At 37.8% G+C, this 23768-nt stretch overlaps 1 protein-coding gene and 1 long non-coding RNA gene across 8 annotated transcripts in view; one reads left to right on the top strand and one right to left on the bottom strand.

Annotated features, from left to right (window-relative positions):
- Window positions 1-23768, top strand: part of LOC309610582 — a 174682-nt gene that overhangs the window by 69370 nt on the left and 81544 nt on the right. For 6 of the 7 annotated variants that reach the window (XR_014234049.1, XR_014234050.1, XR_014234051.1 and 3 more), the window contains one exon: window positions 15857-16035. The exons of the other annotated variant lie outside the window; for it this stretch is intronic. This is a non-coding gene — a long non-coding RNA (uncharacterized lncRNA). The remainder of the gene's footprint in view (window positions 1-15856; window positions 16036-23768) is intronic. 7 annotated transcript variants of the gene reach the window in all.
- The window catches only part of LOC309610552 (uncharacterized protein), a 386618-nt gene that overhangs the window by 11637 nt on the left and 351213 nt on the right, over window positions 1-23768 (bottom strand). The gene's annotated exons all lie outside the window — the stretch shown is intronic.

A 23768-nucleotide genomic window follows, 5' to 3' on the forward strand; every position in this document is an offset into this window, starting at 1 on the left:
GGTGAAAAACTGAAACCATTTCCACTAAGATCAGGAACAAGACAAGGTTGCCCACTCTCACTGCTATTATTCAACATAGTTTTGGAAGTTTTACCCACAGCAATCAGAGAAGAAAAAGAAGTAAAAGGAATCCAAATCGGAAAAGAAGAAGTAAAGCTGCCACTGTTTGCAGATGACATGATACTATACATAGAGAATCCTAAAGATGCTACCAGAAAACTACTAGAGCTAATCAATGAATTCGGTAAAGTAGCAGGATACAAAATTAATGCACAGAAATCTCTTGCATTCCTATACACTAATGATGAAAAATCTTAAAGTGAAATTAAGAAAACACTCCCATTTACCACTGTAACAAAAAGAATAAAATATCTAGGAATAAACCTACCTAAGGAGACAAAAGACCTGTATGAAGAAAATTATATGACACTGATGAAAGAAATTAAAAATGATACAAATAGATGGAGAGATATACCATGTTCTTGGATTGGAAGAATCAACACTGTGAAAATGACTGTACTACCCAAAGCAATCTACAGATTCAATGCAATCCCTATCAAACTACCACTGGCATTTTTCACAGAACTAGAACAAAAAATTTCACAATTTGTATGGAAACACAAAAGACTCAGAGATTTCTGAAATGCTCTTCCTAGGTTGTAATCCTCAAATTTGGCTCGAATAAAATTTTCCATTGCTTTCTTAGATCAACTGATTAATTTTTCATCAACACAAGAGATCATTGAAAAATCATAGATAATTAAATTAGATGCAGGTCAATGTTCTCTTTAAATCTTAGATTCCAGGTATCTTTAGACATACAACTGTGAAAACCTAAATACTGACAAAGGCATGGAAATCAACATATAATCTGAAACATAGCTGTACTCTAAGCTCTGTAAGGTCAGGGACTTTGTTCATCTAACTCTGCACTTTATACTCAATACCTAAGACAATTTCTGACACATAGCAGGCATTCTTAGGCATTTGTTAATTGAATGAAGGAAGGATTATGAATGCATTTTACTTAGGTTGCAATTATTTTTATGATACTTTGATAAGCTTATGATAAGTTTCAGTGTCATTTATCATGATTTTAGTGACATATATAGTATTAATTTTTCTTATTTTTGTAGTGGAAAACTAGCCATGAGAAAATTTCCATTTCATATGATAGAGTTTTCTCTTCTCCTCTGTCAATCACACCAATTGCTTACCAGTTACAGCTGGATGATGCTGGACTTCTGAGTATCCTCTGTGTGCAACTCTCATATGTTTTTCATAGGCCCTTTGGCCTATGTGATTAATAATAATTTTTTATTAATTTTCCTTTCTTCCTAAGACATAGCTATTCTTGCTTGGCAGTCACTTGAGAAAACAGGGAGACGGGAGGGGAAGAAAAAAGAAAAGAAAACAGTCCTTTGTTCAAATCATCAAATTCTTAAAACCACCTCGCATCAACAGGAAGATGGTACATGCTAAAGAATTATATAAAGAATTATTATATAAAGAATTATATAATTGAAAGAAAGGGGACAAAGGCATTAAGAGAAAGGGCTCCATAATGAATCTTCTGGCAGGTTTCAGAGAAAGAGCAGCTGGGTCCTCATGGCAATAAAACATAGTGGAACCTATTGATAAAATATGGTGACGAGTGCTTTCAATATGTTAAAAAATATGGTCGTTCAACAAACATATGTTTCAAAGTGCTAGAAGATGTTTAACTGGAGAATATAATGATCTGAAAGACTACATTTATGAGTCAACAATAATAGCTATATTTTAAATACTATCTTTCTTAGGATTTAAGAAATGAGGAAAGTTGTTTCTGTACTTGTAAATTATGCTGAAACCTTTTTTTTGTTTGTTTGTTTTGAATGACTTTAGGATTTTTTAAGTAAAGGGTAAAATTTTTAGGAGCTTGATACCATTTCACTTAATGCTATGATTTGAACATTTCGGCACTATTATAAAAAATGACCAAAACAAGGGCAGGGTTACAAATGTAAATGCCAGAGCTAATGACTGTGATACAAATATACTGTGGAAACAGCATGGCTCAGCATGGCTCTCTAAGCCACAGATTAGAAACAGATTTACCATTTAATTCTGATTTTTCTTTTGGGCAAGTTAGCTTTATTTCTTATCAGCAAACTATATAATACCACATTAATTTATCCAGGTGAAGAGTAAAAATGGTGCAAACAAGCCAAAATAGCTAATAACTTCTCATTATATTTAATTTTTAAATTGAAAACTGTTCAATTTTACATCAGAATAAGTTGAATATAGTTGCTATCTTAGAGTATCGCAACACCTCACAAATACATGATGAAATTACGCATAAGACATCTGAAAAGCTGTTTTTCTCTTTCTACTACCCAGTTCAACCCATCTCTGCAACAGCACCACCTACCCAACTAAGTGCCAACCTACATGGAAGAAGCTGCCTTTTTCTGTGTTGTCTGGCTCTTTGGTTCAAACACCCCCAAGTTGAAAGAAAACATAATTTTAAACTGAGAAAATATTTCAAACTTTCTACCTTTCATATTCTAGTCAGAATAAAATGGTGATAAAGGAATTAAAATCAGGGTCTCACAGAGACAGCTGACCCCCATGTTCACTACAGCATTATTCACTACAGCCAAGATGTGGGAACAACTTAAATGTCCACAGACAGATAAACAGATTTTAAAAATGTGGTATATACATGCAATGGAATATTATTCAGCCTTTAAAAAAAAGAAGGAAATACTGCCATTTGTAACAACATGAATGGACCTGGAAGCCATGCTGATTGAAACAATCCAGACACAGAAAGACAAACACTGGATGATCTCACTTACATGTGGAATATGAAACAGTTAAACCCATAGAAGTGGAGAGTACAGTGGTGGATGGGTGCCAGGGACCAGGGGGACGGGAAATGAGGAGGTGATGGTCAAAGGGCATAAAGTTTCAGCTACGCAAAATAAGTTGTAAAGATCTACTATACAGCATAGTGCCCATAGCTAACAATACTGTTTTGTATGCTTAAAATTTTCTAAGAAGGTAGATCTTATGGCATAGTCTTACCACCCACACACACAAATCATGATAATAATAATAATAATAAAGGAGGTGGGAGGAAATTTTGGGAGGTGATGGATATGTCTATAACCCTGGGGGTGACAGTTTTATGGGCGTATACTTATCCCCAGACTCATCAAGTTGTATATGTTAAATACATACAGATACATACAGCCCTTTACATGTCAATCATGCCTCCATTAAGTGTCTTCCTTTATTTTTTATTTATTTACTTTTGGCCACACCACGTGGCTTGTGGGATCTCAGTTCCCCGACCATGGATTGAACCCAGGCCCTCAGCAGTGAAATCGTGGAGTCCTAACCTCTGGACCGCCAGGGAAGTCCCTAATTTTAAAATTTATTTTTTTAAGTTTTTAAGTGTTTTTCCTAAAGAATGAAATGGTGATAACAGCAAAATACTTATAATAGAGAATATGGGATAGGGAGGGTGGGAGGGAGACGCCAGAGGGAGGAGATATGGGGATGTATGTTTATGTACAGCTGATTCACTTTGTTATACAGCAGAAACTAACACACCATTGTAAAGCATTTATACTCCAACAAAGATGTTTAAAAAAATGTTAATAACTGTTGTTACAGATGAACACATGTACATCCCTGTTTCTTCAGTTTCCCCATTTGAAAAATGAAAAAGATAACGAGGTTAAAAAACCTACCTATGAGCTAATTGTGGAGAATAACCAAGGGTATTGTCATTCAGATGCTAGCAGAATGCCCCCAAACACTAACTGTTGTACTCCACCTCCAAAACTTCCATTTTTCCATAAAAACTGGAATGCAGTGGTATGATATTTGTCATCAAGCTTTCTGGATGCAACAGTGGTATTTCACAGTTTCTGCAAATGTCACTATTGTCTGCTGATAACTGGAGTCATTGAACCATTTGGTGGATCTGGGCATTATCTAGTGAGTGTGTAACAATTTTAACTTAATGTTATGTAAACTGACGTAATATAAACTAACGTCGGTTCAGTATGTATCTTATGCTGATGTATAGAGTCAGCAAGAGGGAGATTTTTAACTCTAGCTCCTGTCCTCTAGTACATTATAGATGTAAAGTAGTACATTACTCTAAAGGAACAAAACAGTAAGGTTATAAAGAGTGGTTTCTTTGTTAAATCTTATGCCTTATTGTTCATTCATTTTAATAAACTTATCTGTATTGATACCAACTTCTGAGCTTAAAACAGAAGATGCCAGGATAAATGAGATGTAGCCACTTCAATCAAGGAACTCTCAGGGAAGTGCAGAGATAGACATTTAAACAAGTAGGTACAATATAAGGAGTTAAACACTGTAACGGAATCATTGTTTTAAGTGTAATGGAAACGGAGAGGGAGTTCATAACTAGATGTTAGGACATTAAGTAAAGCTTCACTGAAGATGAGGCATTTTAACTCTTCCAGCATCAAAATAGTCAGGACCAAGAAGGTAAAGTTAGTAAAGGGGAGAAAATTCTAGACAAGAGGAGCAGGGAGTGTGTGGGAAGAGGCTGATAGTGAGTTTTGATGCTGTTTTAATTTTTCTTTGCTCGTAGGAGAAGAAACAGAGAAAGCAATAGAGCCAAGAGATGTGAACTACAAGAGCTAAGATATAAGTTCAGAAAGGGAGTAACTTAAGGAAAGACTAAAGGGCACATCTGAGGCTGCCTAGGGATACTTTGTTCCAGCAAACTGGCCACGTACAGAAATAGAGGCTGAGGAGGTGGGGAAACTGCTTATGACAGAGACAAAATAATTAAGACATGAATCCCAACAGAATGAGTTGATCCAGAAACTTCATCCTAACTTACAGATGCTTCAAGCCGAGTGGTTCTGCAAAACACTAGGTAAATAACAAAGACTCCAGAAATGCAAAAGGATATAGGAATAGGAATAGAATAGGAATCTAAATATCATATAGAAAAAGACTATAAGGAACATCAAGAAAAATGAGTCTGTCAAACATGTATATTCTAAAATTACATAATTTCAATGTTACTATTTCTGATGGAACCTAAATTCCTTTAGTTCGCACTTTGACATTTAGAGTGCTTTAAAATTTTCACCAAGGCCCTAGTGATTCAGTCTCGAAAGCCCTAATTCTACAGAATGTATAGCCTTAATTCTTGGCTGTATTCTGGAGCTGCCTTGCTTCACCCGTCTGACCTTCTGTGTCTGAGTTCAACCATGTGTAAGCTAGGGGCAAATCTCAGTGCGAACGCCTAATGTGGCTCAAGACGGGCCGCTGGAGTCCAATAAATATTGATTGACGGTAATAGAGACAGTACCACTCTTCTTAGATATGTTGTCACTCTGCCTTCAGGAAATCACCGACAGTCTGTGCTCTTCAGGACAGTTTCCATGGCAGCAGAAATTAAACACCAGAAAACTCGAAGCTACACAAAAGTCATGGGACAACATCACTCAGAACCTTGCATCATTCATGACTTTCTGTATTGTCTTGGCACAAAGAACAGACTGAGAATTTTCAACATGTCTGTGCTGTGAGCAGTAAAACTCTGGTGGCCAGGCCATGGCTCTCAGGGGATGACAGTCTTTCAAAGCTAAGTTACAAATTCTTGGAGTAGAGGATGGTGAGGCTCATGGTCCCTTCTCAAGTTTCAGCCTCAGTCCAAGAGGGGAGAACTTTTCTGGACTCCTTGAAGCCGTACTGGAGAGAGGATGTCCAGACTCTCAGTACACTTCTTTGCACCTTCCCAGGGTTAGAATGGCCGATCTTATTGGGCAAAATTTGACATATTCATTGGGCTACATTATTACTAGTTGCGATACCATTCTCCAAAAGGCATCTCTCATGCGCAGTTTCCTCCTGAACTTTCTGTCTCTTTCATCATGGACATTGCACTTGTGACTGCTTGTGTGCCATCCTCACTACTGTATCGATGGCCTTGACTCTGCTCTGAAAAGGGCCAGTTTTCTCTCCCTGTTTGTCTTCACATCCTCCTAAAAATGTGAGGACAAAGACAGATCTATTCCAAGTTTCACTTCATCTTTAAACCTAAGCCAAGACTTTTTTAAGTCAGCTTTTGCCAGTACTTTCCTGTCGTATATGATACTTACATTAATAAAATGAGCAGTTGATGATTCTTATGGGAGGGGTAAGTGTAATATCTGTATTTTCTGTTTAAAATTATTGATCCAGTATATGACAATAGCAATAACAGCTAATACGCCAGGTATTCCTTTCAGCACTTTACACATATTAAGTAATCCACTCCTCCAAACAATCCTATGTAGCCAATTGCTATTATTAGAGCCACTCTATTGAGGCACAGAAAAGCTCAGTAACTCGCCCAAGATCCACAACAAGTAAGTGTCTAAGTCAGGAGTGTAAACCCAGGCAGGACTCAAGAGCCTGAGTTTTCAAATACAATACTATTGTATCTCTTCAAATACTACAGCATGAGTAAACTAAAATATACGGGGACTTCCCTGGTGGTCCAGTGGTTAAGAATCCGCCTTCCAATGCAGGAGATGTGGGTTCAATCCCTGGTCAGAGAACTAAGATCCCACATGCCCTGGAGCAACTAAACACACGCACCACAACTACTGAGCCCGGGGGCTCTGGAGCCCGTGAGCCACAACTAGAGAGAAGCCTGCATGCTGCAGCGAAGAACCTGCATGCCTCATCTAAGACCAAATGCAGCCAAATAAACAAATAAATAAAAAATTAAAACAAAGCCAGAATCAGAATCTACCATCTCCATAAAAAAATAAATAAATAAAATATATGGAGATGGTGAACCTTATATAAAAATCACAGTATACGCCAAACATTTCAAACTTTTCATTTCAAACATTGCTGAAGTCCAGGCAAATGTATAGGATGGATGAAGACTTTAAAACAATGGTTAATACATTTGAAGAGTACCCACAGGAAGCATGAAGGAATCTGGGGAGAGTTAAAAAGATGAGCACTGTACTTTCAAGTACCTTAAAAAGGTAACTGTGCCTCATGAAGGGTTCTTTGAACCTTTGGAGGCAATATTATGAAATAAGTTGGAAACTGCGGCCACAGTTTGTTGTTCTGGTAAATTACGAAAATAATGTACCTCGATAATAATTCCTACGCTCGCCTGGATCCGGCTTGAGGAAGTTGAGGGGCCGTTAAGCGGCTGCGCCTTAGCTGCGCGGGGCCGGGCCGGACCTCGAGGGGTCCCCTCCCTTTGCCCCCAAAGTCAGCGGGGAACAGCCGCTGCCCGGCAGGAGCCTGGCCCCGGTGGATGAGGTCCTGACCCCCGGAAACTCCAACCAAAGAGCATCGGCAAGAACGGAGCTGGTCCCCACAAACCTCCCAGCGTCCAGGGGAGGGTCACACAGCGGCTCTGGAAGGATTCCTGCGAGTCCCTCTGGTTCCCACCCCACTCTTTGACCCTCTCCTCTTCTGGTTGGACAATCGTTAAAGCCTCACGTCGAGGAGACAAAGCCGCAGCTGGGCCGTGGTGGGTCCACTGAACCTTGTTACTAAGGGAAAATGCAGCCATGCTGTGTGAAGAGGGGGGTTTGTTGTTTGTTTTTAGTTTAAGAACCTCTTTTCACAAAAGAATGATCGATACTGGCCCAAAGTAAACTTGATAAATAAACTGGGCATAGCGTTCCCACAGAGGTATTTGTTCTTTCAATACACAAATAAAGAGATTCAAAAGTAATAATAATAATTTCCACAGTTGGTTTACTAGAGAGGAAATTTTTAGCCCTAATATCCATTGTTATTAGTATGTAAGGAAATGTGAATTCTACACTTATGGGGAATATTAACAGGTACAACATTTCAAAACCTTAAAATTCTCTTTGACCCAGGAATTCCACGTCTGAGTATTTACCCTAAAGAAATAGAGATGCGTAAATTATTTAAATACAAAAGTGAGTATTGCATCAGTAATATCTGAAACACTGAATAATTGGAAACCATATAAATCTCCAACAAGACGAATGTGGTTAAAAGAATCAAAGTATTGCATACATGTAATAGAAGACTATGCAACCATTAAACCAGGACTGGAAAGAATATTCAATAACATTGTACAGTTAGGTTTAAAAAAAAAAGGCAAACAGAAAACAGTGTGTACAAAATGATCTCAACTTTCAAAATGCAAATTTGTTTAAAAATAAGAAACACATAAAACAAAAAATCAGTAATACTCTGAGTCTTATGGGATATTTTTATTCTTTCTTAATGTTAATCTTGATTCTATAAATTTGCATCAAGTACACTTATTTTCCTTGACTTAAATAAAAATGAATATAACTTGGTAATGAGTTGCCTCTAAACATAATATTATATTTCAAAGCAAAAAATGTGATTGTAAAATTTGTCATAGTTTGTTTGCTCTTATAGGCTATTCATAAACTATGACATAAACCAAAAGTAATGTGAATTAAAATTGTGTGAGTTGCTATGGATTTACTGCTGAAAAGTAAGGCAAGAGTAATAGACCAATAATGATCCAATAATGATCTTTAAGTATTTTAAAACAGAAGTCAATTCACTGAATAATATTCTTCAAAAGTGGAGGGAGGGCTTCCCTGGTGGCGCAGTGGTTGAGAATCTGCCTGCCAATGCAGGGGACACGGGTTCGAGCCCTGGTCTGGGAAGATCCCACATGCCACGGAGCAACTGGGCCCGTGAGCCACAATTACTGAGCCTGTGCGTCTGGAGCCCGTGCTCCGCAACAAGAGAGGCCGCGATAGTGAGAGGCCCGCGCACCGCGATGAAGAGTGGCCCCCGCTCGCCGCAACTAGAGAAAGCCCTCGCACAGAAACAAAGACCCAACACAGCCAAAAATAAATAAATTAATTAAGAAAAAAAAAAAAAGAAAAAAAAGTGGAGGGATATACCATGGACTAAAACTCAACCTTTAGTAAAAGAAAAGAACGAGAGAGAGAAAATAGAAAGGATAAGGTGATATAGAAAGGGTAAAGATCTTATTTTCCTTCCTTTTACACCCATAATGGCGATGTTGTTAATAAGTGTACCATAAAACTTCCCTTAATTCTACTCATTGAATCAAATGAGTTGTTTGTTTCCAAAACCTGTATCTGCAAAACATGTCCTCTGTGAATAAATACAAGGGACATCCAGAATTAATAGGCAAAATATCCATTTTCAGCAACCCAGAAATCCAGACATCTCCTTTTAATTACATATATCCATATTGATAGCAATATCGATATCGATACAGGTATAAAATGCTAGAGAAATATTTGTAAACAAGTCTTTTTGAATGCATTTGTGAGCTGAAAGAAGTAATGAGCTTAAACTAAAAACAAGTATATAATAATGGTGGGAACACAGAATTAAGTGGAAGAGTAGAGTCATGCACACTTGAAGCCTTTTGTTGAACCAGAGAAAGTCACGTTTAGTTTTTTTCTCATCTTGTGGGTCTTGAAAGTACAGAAGACAAAACAGAGACACCCTCTGCCTGGAAAATAATAGAAGCAACTCCTCCCTCTTGGCCCCCCTTCCCCTTAAAGCAAGAAACACAAAGGGGGTTTGTGTGAGTTTGCAGGAGAGGAGGGAGGAAAGACCACTACCCCACCAGGAAAACTCAAGTCTTGGTGTTGATTCCAGAGTAAAAACACCTTCCCTGAGAATGAAAACCTTCAGTAGGTCTCACGTGGGTTTGCAGCCAAACTTCAAATTTATTTGGATTTTCTGAAAAATTTCAGGCCAGGAACTAAGTGTAAAGTGGCCTCCAAGGATATACAAGGTTCTGATCTAGTAGCGGTGCTCACATTGGGAAACGTGGATTGGACAGAGAATTTCTAAGATTGACCCCTTGTGCGATTTGAATTTTGAAACGTCTGTTTATAAAATTTTTGAAATTAAGTGATCCTAGACTGAGAGTGTCTGTAGTATGTTCCTGGTTAAGAATTGCTAATAGATATATTCCCAGAATCTATGGATTTATGAAGAATGACTCTTTAGAAAATGTCACAAAAACTAGAGTCTAAAATAAAGACATTTCATAAACTAAATGCTCCCTACTTTGTAAAATAATCACACAGCAGCTCACTTGAAGACCTCATCTATTATGCTGAACCAGAGTGGCTGTTTTTTATAGTGATATGACCAATTTTCTTCTCATGCCATTCTTAATTTCTTTGGTCTCTGAAAGATAGCTTGGAATCAGAACTGCCTCTAAAAATTAGGAATGAAGGACCAAACACTTCAGAGGCCTATGTATTTACTTGTTTTCTTATTTTTAAAGAGCTCACTAGTTTCAGAAACAAAGCAAAACAAAAAACCTAAGGATGGAAAAGAAACATTCAGGCATGAAAGTACGTAATATTTCTGGATGCAAGAAGGATGTTGATACCTTTGCTTCAAGTTTAAAGTCCAATAAAGGATGCCTTATAATAATGAATTTTAATTTCAAGCTAACTGTAATGGCTTTACACATGCACACACACACACATACACACACACCTTTGATTCGCAGAAGGTGCCAGAGTATGCGTAAGACAGAGGAAAACATTTGGAACTTTACATATACTGAGTGATGGGTCTTGGGGAAGCCAGGATATATGAAGCAAAGGGTCTTAAATGAAAAAAAAAAAAAAAAAGAGTATCCACATGAGACAGCTGAGGTAGAAGCCTGCAATCCTAGCTGATGTAAAGAACAATGGCAGTTGAACTAGAGCAGCGTGTCCAGTCTTCTATCTGTGACTCTGTCAATTATATTTATTACCAGAACCCCTGAGTAAAAAGCTGGTTGTACATTTCTAATGCTAATTTGTCTGTCCACACTTTGGGGAAGAGATAGCAAGGTGATATCTGGAATTGAAAGATCTGTGTGGTTATCAGAAGACTCAGAAACACTTTTCTGGTGGACACTGGGTCAGGAAGAGGCCACATATGCTCAGCTATAGCAATAGTCCCTGCCCCACTTCACAGCTAGAAACATACTCTGTGGAGAGGAGCATGGAAAACAGCCCTACTCACATATAACGTATGCATGTCAACTGAAATATTATCCTCTTCAAATTGTACTCTTTTCAATTATTATATTTCTCAAAGCACAACTAAAAAACAAGGGTAGGCAGAAAAAGACAATTAACATTAATACAATGCTTACTGCTTACCAGATACTATATTGGATATGTTTATTGTGTCATCACACTTAATAACACACTAGTGTCAGATTTGTATTCTTATTCCCATTTTGCATACAGGGCAAAGTGAGATAAATTGCCTAAGGTTTTTTTAAAGCTATAAATAGAAATGTAGAGATTTGAGTCCATTCCTCTTTGACTATAAATGAAGTGCGCTGTACAAACACAACAGCTGTCACTCATTGCGTGTATCATGTGCCGAGCCTACAGTAAATCAGTTGCATTGTATCCTTATAACAATGCTGTAAGTGTTTTTATTTCCCACTTTTATGGAGAAGAAAAACACTGTTTAAGAGATTAAGTAACAACCAAGGGCACAGAATTTCAATAGCTGGAGCCAAGATAAAAATACATATCTGTGTATCCAAACTCTAAGTATTTATCGCTGCACTCTCCTTCCTCTGTATTTACAATTCTTGCCTGGAAACTTCTACTCACACTGGGACTTGCCAGATTATTAGCTTTGATCCCTTGGGGCCTTAGGCTAACTAAGTAAAATAAGCTCACAAAATCTACGACATCTCATTGACCTCAGGATTTCAGCACCATGGTAGGGCTTATAACAGCCTGTCTGATAATAACTCCTGAGACCAACCTGTAGTTTTAAAAATTAGGGATTATTGGCTTCTTGCCATAAGGCAGGACACTCTAAGAAAAATCTGGAATGCCTCTCCCCAAACAAAGAACTAGATAAGGTTATTATAGAATTTGGGCATGGGGGTAGGGAAGTGAGAAGTTTAGATAATTTTATTAAGCAATGTTTGGCTCAAGGTAAAGCAGATCTGTGTGTAAATACCAGTCCTGGGCTACAAAGTAGATTTGGGCTATGTTTCCTTGGAAGATACAATGTTAAGGTAAATAAGGAACGCCTTGTCTGGAAATCCCTTCTCTGGAATCTGCAGGACTGCTTCTATGCATCTGAGACTCAGATAATTCACGTAAGAGTAGGCTGTTCCGTTCTTAGTGAAATGGTATCAAGCAGCAAAGTTTCTGAGGGAAACAGTTTTAGTCTTCACAAAACTAAGTCCTGTCCTTCTGTTAAAGAACAAAATGAAGTTTTTACAGGTTTACAGGGTTGAGCAGGCAACTTTTCAAGACTAGTTAAAAAAATGCATATCTCTCAAGATAAGTCACGTCTCTTCTCCAAACTGCATCATTTCCCAGCACCTTCCTAGTTTAACACCGTTGCCACGGCCTCAATGTCTGAGATCCCATGACAAGCAAAAGGACACTCCAGGCAGGATGTGGAGTGGAGAGCAGGAAAGGGAGTCACTGAGGAAGGTAGAAGGCTCCCTGGGGGGGCGGGCGGGGGAGCGGTGCCCAGCAATGGGCTCGGGGCGACTGGGAACCGATGGTATAGCAGATAGTCATCTGATAGGACAAAAGGAATAAATGCAAAGAAGGAATATGCCGACTTCCCTTCTCTCTGTGAATTAGTGGGAAGAGAAGAAGGAACGGTCCTTCACTGGAAAGTTCTTTAAGGGATGTTTTGGTGCCAAGGCAATGTTAGCTTCAGGTAAAAAGCAAAGGCAGAAAACACTGAAAAAGAAGATGAAAGTTTTCCTCATTTACAAAATTCTCCTAATGGAAAAAACTTCAATTCCCTGGAAGACTGTAAAAGGCACCTGGAACAGTTCTTTGCTCATGGGAAGATAGAATTATGAAGTTGCCTGAAAAATGGCAGAACGTAGTGGAAAAAATGGTGACTACATTGTTCAATGAAGTTATTGGTGAAAATGAAAAAAAAACACATAGCAGAAAAAAAACTGGCAGGAAAAATAACAGGAGTCCAGTAGTCTTTGAGAGGGAAAATGAGAGTAATGGCGGTTAGGGTTTGTGCCTTGGATTATCTTTCAACTGCACAAGGGTTTAAGACTTAGGGTGTTGGAGATGTAACCAGAGGAAACAATTGCATGTAAGAGGAGAGATTGCTAAGGTAATGAAATTTAGTTATTAGAGAAGTTTGTAGAATTCACCATTTCCCAAGTTACAAATGGAAACTCAAGAGTTATGCCCTGGATGTGACAGAAACCACTAGATGTCTCTTAACACTTGCTCTCCACTCACCCTTTCTCTCCTGTAATAGAACCTTCAATTTCAGTGGGGCACAAGGCTGTATAAATAAATACTACATTTCCCAGCCTCCCTTGAAGCTAGATGTGTCCATGTGACCAACATATGGACAAAAAGACACAAGTAGAAGTGGACTGTAGAGCTTCTAGGAAATGTCCATTCTGGGCCATTTTTTTCAATATTTTTGCCTGTGATGGCTGGAACCTGAGCCACATCCTGGATCATAAGGTAGAAGTCACGTGCCGAGGAAGGCAAGTCAGCAAACTAGAAGGAGCCCTGATGATTCTGTGAAGCCATCGTACCAGAGCTGGACTGCCAATCATTTTTCATGAGTGAGAAATAAGCATCTTATTTAATCCACTGTCATTTGTGGCTCTTTGTCACTCACAGCCCCATGCAATCCTAGATGACACATCGGTCCTTGGCTTTAATAGCAAAGCCCTAGGATTGGACATTGGCTTTGTTATATTGTGCCCCCCACTAAGATGCCATGTCACAAAACTGTGCATCGGTTACAGAGGCAATTTGAGATTAAAACATAATAAAATAATATTCTTGGACAAAAACATGGCACTATATTTAAAACACATGAAGATTGAATAAAACTGTCATGAGGCTAATTTTTTTTTAATTGGAGTCAATGAAGTATAGTGGTCAAGAGTGCACATTCTGGAAATCAAATCCTTTCTCTGCCACCTACTGTGTAAATGGGGCCAAATTACTTTCCTTCTCTTTGCCTCAGTTTCCACATCTGTAAAATGAGAATAATTACAGAACCTCTTCTCTAGGGCTGTTGTGAGAACCAAATGACTTAATATTTGTGAGATGCTTAGAGTAATGCTTGGCAAATAGTAAATTGCATTAACCAACCTACCTAACCTAAAAAAATATTTCATTTCCATGAATAGCTAAATTTAAGGTTAGACAATAGAATGCACTCTTTGATGAGGAGAACAAAGTTAATAGGAGATGGCACTTGATGTTACTCCATACAGTAATGGAAAGAGAATTTATCACCCAAGAGCTATCCTTCCCATGGACCATTCCAAATATGTAAGCAGAACTGGCATAATTCAATTTTAGGGTTTGCAAATGTCACTACAACTGTCAATGAAATGGAAAACTCTGTAATATATTTAAAGAAATAACCTGAAGTATACTGAAGTATCTTTATTTCCATTAATTTTCTTGCCTCCCAATGCTGACTGCTCTAATTAAATAAGGAATAACTCTTAGTAATTATCTGATATAATTTTTCTATCTATTTTTTGATATATAACTAGGTCATAAAATAAGTCTGGAAGTAATAGACTAAAATTTTAAAAGATCTTCATGCATTATTTTTAATTTCCTGCAAGAGGAAAAATTGCAATTTTCTATGGAACTTTCACAGAAAGTTAAAAATGTTACAGATATGGAAACCTTTCAACAGTTCTTTTAGCCTATAAATTTTTGGATAAACCAAACAGAGATACGAGAACCTCTTTTCAGTAAAGTAAGTAGGTTAAAACATTATAATTGATGTAATTGTCATCCACGGTCAAGGATGCTCCTTTTCCCTCACCTTCCCTTATTGTCAGGTTTTATCTTTTTCCCTTGATATGTTATCTCAGTCTTTAAATGGCTTCTCTGCATACTGAATGAAAGTATGCCGGCCAGTTCGAATCTTTGTCACCACTCAGCATACTGAAAATAAATTTATAAATAGCAAGCTTGAAAGGTCTAGCTGGGAAAATACAAAAGCTCAAGGAGGAATCATGCAGGATGAGCAGCTGGCCTTTCTTCTCCTCGTAGAATTGCAGTTTATAAACTTCCTCTCTCTCTGAGGCTTTTGCACCATACTGGGAAACTTCCAAATATAACTCCATTACAGAGCCATCTGAAGAAGCTAAAAATCATCCATGCTGATCCACAGTGTAAAACGTATGACGTCCAGTATTTGTCAAAACATTTCACCTCTGCAGCCACTGAACCTGTAATGACAAGGACTAAGAATGGGTTGACAACAAGAGCACAATTAGTACTCGCTGGAGAAAACTGAAGGGATGTTTGAAATAAACCTTTAAGAGTAGAAGACATACTTTAAAAAAAACAGTGTTTTTTTGACATTTAAAAATATACTATAAAATTTCCCATCATTAAATGCCTTAAGTATTCTAAAGTTTTGATTTTCTTTTTCCTTAGCCCACAGATCTTGACAACCAACAACACTTATTAAGATCCTCTTGTACTTGGAACTTTACTGGGCATCATCTTGTATTTTATTTTTGCTCAGAGATATATTCTATCAAATTTTGCCCATTCCAAGTCTACAAACACAGACTTGTAGACGCTGAATGAGCACCATCGTTCCTGGTCTGGGCAGACAAGATTTGGAAAGATTTAATGTTGTGCTGTTTAAGGTCAAAAATGAGTATGGGGCAATTAACTGAAGGAGTTCTTTTAAAAATCAATATAAGATAACTCAATTAGAAATCACCAGCGTATACCTGAAACTGTTTTTCTCCCTGTTTGTTTTGAAAATTTCATCGGATGAGATTTTATTTTTACATTCTGTTTCCATCTGTTCTCATCAGAGTTCTGCCTAAGTTACTTTGGTAACTAAAGAATACCAGAAATCTCACAGACTCAGTACCAAGGCTGAAGAAGCAAGTTTGAAAATGGACCAAAAGCAATGGAAGCCAAGTAACTGAAACTTCAGTTGAAATCATGCCATCTGATGAATCTGGTGAAAATGCCACTTCCTCTACCACTGGTATGGCTGCCACTAACAACACAGGGGATGTTGATGATGGGGGAGGCTATGCACGTGAGGGGGCAAAGGGCATACGGGAGATCTCTGTGCTGTCTGTGCAGCACTGCTGTGAACCTATCACTACTCTATGAAGTCTATTTAAAAACAGGAGTAAAGTATGGAAAGGGAAAAACAGTTTAACTTTACAGTGGCGAAACCTGGCAGACACCATCTTAACTAAGTGATCAAGTGACTTTTAAAAAATTTTTTATTGAGATATAACTGACTTATATAGTGTATTAGTTTCAGGTGTACAACATATTGATTTGATACATGTATATACTGGAAAGTGATCACCACAATAAGTCTAGTCAACGTCCATCAACCATTACACATAGTTGTAATTTTTTTTCTTAGGATAAGAACTTTTAAGATCTACTCTCTTAGCAACTTTTAAATATACAATAAGTATTATTAACTACAGTCACTATGCTGTACATTACATCCCCAGGACTTATTTTTTTACAATGGAGGTTTGTATCTTTTGACCACCTTCACCCATTTTGCTCACCCCTGCTCCCATCCCCCACCTTGGGCAATGACAAATCTGTTCTCTGTATCTATAAGTTCTGTTTGGTTTGTTTATTTTTTAAGATTCCACAAATCAGTGAGATCATATGGTATTTGTCTTTCTCTGTCTGACATTTCACTTAGCATAATGCCCTCAATGTTCATCCATATTGTCACAAGTGACAAGAGTTTCCTTCTTTTTATGGCTGAATAATATTCCATTGTGTATATATACCACATCTTCTTCATCCATTCATGCATCAGTGGACACGTAGGTTGTTTCCATGTCTTGATTCTTGTAAGTAATGCCGCAATGAACATGGGAGGTATCTTTTCCAATAAGTGTTCTTATTTCATTCAAATAAATACTCAGAAATGGAATTGCTAGATAATGTAATAGTTCTATTTTTAATTTTTTGAGGAACCTCCATACTGTTCTCAATAATGGCTGCACCAGTTTACATTTCCAGCAACAGTGCAAAAGGGTTTGCTTTTCTCATATCCTTGCTAACACTAATTTCTTGCCTTTTTTTTTTCTTTAGCATCTTTATTGGAGTATGTGTTAGTTGCTGATGTATAACAAAGTGAATCAGCTATATGTATACATATATCCCCATATCACCTCCCTTTTGCGTCTCCCTCCCACACTCCCTATCCCACCCCTCTAGGTGGTCAAAAAGCACCGAGCTGATCTCCCTGTGCTATGCGGCTCCTTGCCACTAGCTATCTATTTTACATTTGGTAGTATATATATGTCTATGCCACTCTCTCACTTTGTCGCAGCTTACCCTTCCCCATCCCCATGTCCTCAAGTCCATTCTCTACGTCTGCGTCTTTATTCCTCTCCTGCCCCTAGGTTCTTCAGAACCATTTTTTGTTTTTTTTAGATTCCACATACATGTGTTAGCATACGGTATTTGTTTTTCTCTTTCTGGCTTACTTCACTCTGTATGACAGACTCTAGGTCCATCCACCTCACTACAAATAACTCAATTTCGTTTCTTTTAATGGCTGAGTAATATTCCATTGTATATATGTGCCACGTCTTCTTTATCCATTCATGTGCCGATGGACACTTAGGTTGATTCCATGTCCTGGCTTTTGTAAATAGTGCTGCAATGAACATTGTGGTAAATGACTCTTTTTGAATTCTGGTTTTCTCAGGGTATATGCCCAGTAGTGGGATTGCTGGGTCACATGGTAGTGCTATTTTTAGTTTTTTAAGGCACTTCAATACTGTTCTCCATAGTGGCTGTATCAATTTACATTCCCACCAACAATGCAAGAGGGTTCCCTTTTCTCCACACCCTCTCCAGCATTTATTGTTTGTAGATTTTTTGATGATGGCCATTCTGACTGGTGTGAGGTGATACCTCATTGTAGTTTTATTTTGCATTTCTCTAAAGATTAGTGATTTTGAGCATCCTTACATGTGTTTGTTGGCAATCTGTACATCTTCTTTGGAGAAATGTTTATTTAGGTCTTCTGCCCATTTTTGGATTGACTTGTTTGATAGTGTCTGGCCTTACATTTAGGTCTTTAATCCATTTTGAGTTTGTTTTTGTGTATGGTGTTAGGGAGTGTTCTAATATCATTCTTTTAAGTGGAGCTATCCAGTTTTCCCAGCACCACTTATTGAAGATGCTGTCTTTTCTCCATTGTATATTCTTGCCTCCTTTATCAAAGAAAAGATGAGCATATGTGCATGGGTTTATCTCTGGGCTTTCTATCCTGTTCCATTGATCTATATTTCTGTTTTTGTGCCAGTACCATACTGTCTTGATGACTGTAGCTTTGTAGTATACTCTGAAGCCAGGGAGCCTGATTCCTCCAGCTCCATTTTTCTTTCTCAAGATTGCTTTGGCTATCGGGGTCTTTTGTGTTTCCATACAAATTGTGAAATTTTTTGTTCTAGTTCTGTGAAAAATGCCAGTGGTAGTTTGATAGGGATTGCATTGAATCTGTAGATTGTTTTCGGTAGTAGAGTCATTTTCACAATGTTGATTCTTCCAATCAAAGAACATGGTATCTCCATCTGTTCATTTCATCTTTAATTTCTTTCATCAGTGTCTTATAGTTTTCTGCATACAGGTCTTTTTTCTCCTTAGGTAGGTTTATTCCTAGGTATTTTATTCTTTTTGTTGCAGTGGTAAATGGGAGTGTTTTCTTAATTTCTCTTTCAGAGTTTTCATCATTAGTGTATAGGAATATGAGAGATTTCTGTGCATTAATTTTGTATCCTGCTACCTTACCAAATTCATTGATTAGCTCTAGTAGTTTTCTTGTAGCATTTTTAGGATTCTCTATGTATAGTATCATGTCATCTGCAAACAGTGACAGATTTACTTCTTCTTTTCTTATTTGGATTCCTTTTATTTCTTTTCCATCTCTGATTGCTGTGGATAAACTTCCAAAACTATGTTGAATAATAGTAGTGAGAGTGGGCAACTTGTCTTGTTCCTGATCTTAGTGGAAATGTTTTCAGTTTTTTACCATTGAGAACGATGTTGCCTGTGGGTGTGTCATATATGGCCTTTATTATGTTGAGGTAAGTTTCCTCTTTGCCTACTTTCTGGAATGTTTTTTATCATAAATTGGTGTTGAATTTTGTCAATAGCTTTTTCTGCATCTATTGAGATTATCATATGGTTTTTATCCTTCAGTTTGTTAATATGGTGTATCACATTGATTGATTTGCATATATTGAAGAATCCTTGCATTCCTGGGATAAACCCCACTTGATCATGGTGTATGACCCTTTTAATGTGCTGTTGGATTCTGTTTGCTAGTATTTTGTTGAGGATTTTTGCATCTATATTCATCAGTGATATAGGCCTGTAGTTTTCTTTTTTTGTAACATTTGTGTCTGGTTTTGGTATCAGGATGATGGTGGCCTTGTAGAATGAGTTTGGGACTGTTCCTCTCTCTGCTATATTTTGGAAGAGTTTGCGAAGGATGAGTGTTAGCTCTTCTCTAAATGTTTGATAGAATTCGCCTGTGAAGCCATCTGGTCCTGGGCTTTTGTTTGTTGTAAGATTTTTAATCACAGTTTCAATTTCAGTGCTTGTGATTGGTCTTTTCATATTTTCTATCTCTTCCTGGTTCAGTCTCGGATGGCTGTACTTTTCTAAGAATGTGTCAATTTCTTCCAGGTTATCCATTTTATTGGCATATAGTTGCTTGTAGTAATCGCTCTTGATCCTTTGTATTTCTGCAGTGTCAGTTGATACTTCTCCTTTTTCGTTTCTAATTCTATTGATTTGAGTCTTCTCCCTTTTTTTCTTGATGAGTCTGGCTAATGGTTTATCAGTTTTGTTTACCTTCTCAAAGAACCACTAAAAAGTAAACTAAGATAATCATATAAATCGAAACTAGTCAGTCACATACAGCAAACCCCAAGTCTACAGTTGGTCCCAAATTCCACCACCTCAATTTTGGGATGATTCGTTGTCTATTCAGGTGTTCCACGTATTCAGGGTACATGTAGTTGATTGTGGAAATTTAATCCACTGCTCCTGAGGCTGCACGGAGAAATTTCCTTTCTCTTTTTTTTTCACACATCTCTTGGGTTTCAGCTTTGGATTTGGCTCTGCCTCTGCATGTAGAGGTCGCCCTCTGGTGTCTGTTCTTTGCCCAGACACGAGGGGTTTAAAGGAGTGGCTGATTAGGGGACTGTGGCTCACTTAGACCAGGGAGAGAGAGGGGTACAGCATGCGGGGCAATGCTGCGGTGGTAGAGGCCGGCATGATGTTGCAACAGCCTGAGGCATGCCATGTGTTCTCCTGGGGAAGTTGTCCCTGGATCACAGGACCCTGGCAGTGGTGGGCTGCACAGGCTCCTGCAAGGGGAAGTGTGGATAGTGACCTGAGCTTGCACACAGGATTCTTGGTGGCTGCATCAGCAGTGTTAGCGTTTCATGCCCATATCTATTGTCTGCACTGATAGCCGCAGCTCGTGCCTGTCTCTGGAGCTCGTTTAGGCAGTGCTCTGAATCCCCTCTCCTCATGCACCCTGAAACAATGGTCTCTTGACTCTTAGGTAGTTCCAGACTTTTCCCCAGACTCCCTCCTGGCTAGCTGTGGCGCACTAGCCCCCTTCAGGCTGTGTTCATGCAGCCAACCCCAGTCCTCTCCCTGGGATCTGACCTCTGAAGCCTGAGCCTAAGGTCCCAGCCCTCACCCGCTCTGGCAGGTGAGCAGACAAGCCTCTTAGGCTGTTGAGTTCTGGTCGGCACCAATCCTCTGTGTGGGAATCTCTCCACTTTGCCCTCTGCACCCCTGTTGCTGTACTCTCCTCCATGGCTCCAAAGTTTCCCCCGACCCCGCCCACCCCCCTCCCCACCAGTGAAGGGACTTCCTAGTATGTGGAAACTTTTCCTCCTTCACAGCTCCCTCCCAGACGTGCAGGTCCCGTCCCTATTCTTTTGTCTCTGTTTTTTCTTTTTTCTTTTGTCCTACCCAGGTACGTAGGGAGTTTCTTGCCTTTTGGGAAGTCTGAGGTCTTCTGCCAGCATTCAGTAGGTGTTCTGTAGGAGTTGTTCCACATGTAGATGTATTTTTGATGTATTTGTGGGGAGGAAGGTGATCTCCACATCTTACTCCTCTGCCATCTTGAAGGTCTCCTCTAATTTCTTGTCTTTTTGATAATAGTCATTCTAAGTCTTCACACTTCTAGGTGTGAAGTGATGTCTCATTATGGTTTTGATTTGCATTTCCCTGATGATTAGTGATGCTGAGCACCTTTTCATGTGCCTGTTTGCCATCTGTATGTCTTCTTTGGAAAAATGTCTATTTAGAATTCCTGCCCATTTTTTAATCAGATTGCTTGGGGCCTTTTTTGCTATTGAGTTGTAGAAGGTCTTTATATATTTTGGATATTAGCCCCTTATCAGATATATGATTTGCAAATATTTTCTCCCATTTGGTACATTGTCTTTTCACTCTGTTGATGGTCTTTAAGGTTTGATATAGTCTCAATTATTTATTTTTGCTTTCGTTGCCTTCGCTTTCAGTGTCAAATCAAAAAAATCATCACCAAGACTGACATCAAGACACTTATTATCCATGTTTTCTTCTACTTTTGTGGTTCCAGGTCTTACATTACGTCTTTATCCATTTTGTGTATGGTATAAGATAGTGGTCCAGTTTCATTCATTTTGCATGATGCTGTCTAGCTTTCCCAACACCATTTATTGAAGAGACCATCTTTTCTACATTGTATATTCCTGGTTCTTTTATCATAAATTAACTGATCATATATGCAGGGGTTTATTTCTGGGCTCTCTATCCTGTTATATTGATCTATGTGTCTGTTGTCATGCCAGTACCATACTGTTTTGATTACTATAGCTTTGCAATATAGTTTGAAATCACAGTGCATGATGCCTCCAGCTTTGTTCTTCTTTCTTAAGATTGTTTTGTCTATTTGTCTTTGGTGGTTCCATACAAATTTTAGGATTGTTTGTTCCATTTCTGTGAAAAATGCCATTGGAATATTGATAGAGATTGAATTGAATCTGTAGATTGCTTTGGATTGTATGGACATTTTAACAATATTAATTCTTCCAATCAATGAGCAAAGATTATCTTGCCATTTATTTGTGTCTTATTCAATTTCTTTCATCATTTCTTATAGTTTTCAACGTCCAGGACTTTCATCTCTTTGGTTAATTTTTTTCTAAGTATTTATTTTTTTGGTGCAGTTGTAAATGGGATTGTTTTCTTAATTTCTCTTTCTGATAGTTCATTATTAGTGTATGCAAATTCAAATGATTTTGTATACTGATTTTAGAGAGTTTTACTTTACAGTAAAGAAACGTGGAACATACCACCTTAATTAAGTGATCAAGTTAAATATTAGTGATGTCATGTGGATCTTATTGCGGCCCCTAATATGATGAGATGAGGGGGCACGTCATCTATGTGATGTTCTCTGTAGAAACCCGTAGCCCAGTCTATCATGAGGAAACATCAACCAATCCCAAGTTGAGGAATGTCCTACAGAATACCTGACCAGTAATCTTCAGAATTGTCAATGTCTCGAAAAACAAGAAAAGACTGAAAACCTGTCATAGATTGGAGGAGACTAAGGAGACAGAAAAACTAAATGCAATATGATATCCTAGATTAGATCCTGAAACAGAAAAGACATTAACTTAAAATTTAGTATAATTCAACTAAAGTGTGCAGTTTAGTTAATATGATTGTACCAATGGTAATACCTTAGTTTTGACAAATGTACCATGTTATATAAGGTTCCATCATTAAGTAAGGTCTTCCATTAGGTGAAACAAGGGGAAGGGAATATGGAAATCCTCTGTACTATCTTTGCAAATTTAAAAATTATCCCCAAATAAAGTTCGTTTTTAAAGAATAAAACATAAATTCCATTGGTATAAAAAATTTAAAACATAAGACATTAAAATTAAAGATTAACTTTATGAAATGAAATTTTAAGACTGTATAAGTAGAGAAAGTTTGGAATTACTAGGAATTAAGAATTTTTAAAGGTTAATGTGTATATATAAATATTTATATATGTGCATAATATATATGTATATTTATATACTACATATAAATGAAAGATTAGAGGAAATATTTTAAAGGAAATAGTAGATGAAGTATTTTAAAATTTAAATATTTTAAATATCTAGAGATGAGAGAGAATTGAATGAATAAAAAAAATTAAAGAACCACCCAAAAGTAAAAGCCATCAACTAATATTATTTGAAAAAAACTTTAAAAACCTTCAATGGTTTTTGAATATCTGCAAACAAAGCAACCAACAAAGGACTGATCTCCAAAATATACAAACACCTCATGCAGCTCAATATCAAAAAACCAAAACACCCAATCAAAAAATGGGCAGAAGATTTAAATAGACATTTCTCCAAGGAAGACATACAGATGGCCAAAAAGCACATGAAAAATGCTCAACATCACTAATTATTAGAGAAATGCAAATCAAAACTACAATGAGGTATCATCTCACACTGGTCAGAATGGCCATCATCAAAAAACCTACAAACAATAAATGCTGGAGAGGGTGTGGAGAAAAGGGAACCCTCCTACACTGTTGGTGGGAATGTAAATTTGTACAATCACTGTGGATAGCAGTATGGAGGTTCCTTAAAAAAACTAAACATAGAGCTACCATATGATCCAGCAATCCCACTCCTGGGCATA

This window comes from Balaenoptera borealis (genome assembly GCF_965194805.1).
Source record: "Balaenoptera borealis genome assembly, chromosome: 14".
In the NCBI taxonomy this organism is placed as follows: Eukaryota; Metazoa; Chordata; class Mammalia; order Artiodactyla; family Balaenopteridae; genus Balaenoptera; species Balaenoptera borealis.